This window comes from Plasmodium reichenowi, chromosome 10 (assembly GCF_001601855.1).
Source record: "Plasmodium reichenowi strain SY57 chromosome 10, whole genome shotgun sequence".
NCBI classification, from domain to species: domain Eukaryota; phylum Apicomplexa; class Aconoidasida; order Haemosporida; family Plasmodiidae; genus Plasmodium; species Plasmodium reichenowi.
Genome location: NC_033655.1, coordinates 1,258,482 through 1,260,124, shown reverse-complemented (window position 1 = coordinate 1,260,124; position 1,643 = coordinate 1,258,482).

The following is a 1,643-nucleotide window of genomic DNA, read 5'->3' as shown; positions in this document are numbered from 1 at the left end:
TATATATTTATATTTTTATTTTCTTATAATTAAGACGATGTTTTAAAAAAAAATAATTTTCTCGTTCCTTATTTATATTCATTTTTTGTTTTTTTTTTTTCCCACATATATATATATATATATATATATATGATAATATTTATTTAATATATATATTATATGAGATTTATTTATTATGGATAGAAGATGAAAAAAAAAATAATAAAAATAGCTCATTTATTATAGGCATATTTTAAAGAGCTTTTTTTTTTTTTTTTTTTTTTTTTTAACATATAAGTACACACATATAATCAATCATAAAAAATATATATAATACATAAATATATATATATATATATATGTATATCATAACACTGTAGAAATTATTAAACATATGTATGTATGTATATATATATATATATATATATATATATATATATATATATTATATATGTATATCTTATTTTTTATTTTTTTTCCTCTTTTATTAAAGATTTATCTTCGTAGACGTATAAACATATATAAGCATTTTATACAAAAGTTTTAAATATAAGAATTTATTATCATACATAATTCAATTGACGTAATATTTTTTTAGTTGTAGAATTTTTTTTTTTTCCCTTTAATTATTATTATATCATTATATGCACATAAATGAATGTTTTTTTTTTTTTTCCTTTTCTTTTTTTTGAAATAAAATATAAAAAAAATTTTTTTTTTTTTTTTTTTTTTTTTTTTTTTTTTTTGTCAAAAAAATTAAAATATTTTTAATTTCCTTTTTAATATTAAAAAAATTATTCCTTGTAACATTTGTATATTTTTTTATTTATTTATTTAATTACATATACATATAGTTATACATATATATGTACAAATATAATATATACACGTAATATTTGGTTTTATTTTATTTTCTTTCTTTATTTTTTTTTTCCTCCAAATGAGACACTTGAAATGTTTATGAAATTTATATATTTTTTATCATTAGACTTTATGTAAATTTTTTTTTTTTTTTTTTTTTTTTGTACCAAAAGAGTAAATTTAATTTTTATAAAAGAAAATAAAGTACCTCATGAGTGTTATTCGTAATTTCTGCATACAACAATACATATAAAATATATAATATGTATATATATTTATATATAATCAATCGATTGTATATAAAGATATTTATATTTTTTATTTGTATATATATTATTATATATGTATATTTTTATTAATACATTTATATATTCATACTTATATCTTGTATTTTTATTAATATATTTTATTATATCCTTAAATCATTTTTATTAATACTAGAAATACTCAATTTTGAAAATTGCCTTTTTCAATATTTTATTTATTTATTTATTTTTTCTTTTTCTTTTTCTTTCATTTCCACACTTTATTGATATAAAGACTAATAAAGAAAAAATAAAAAGAAAGAAAAATAAAAAAGAAACAAACAAATAAAGAAAGAAACAAAGAAAAAAAAGAAAAAAACGAAGAATGAAAACGAGACCAAGACCATATGAATAATGCACACGTTTTAAAAATTAAGCATTTGGTAGTAATCTACTGCATATATAAATATTGAATGATATATAAATTATTATTATTATTATTATTATTATCCTAGACTTTATTATTATATTTATAAATTATATATTTAATTTTTTTTT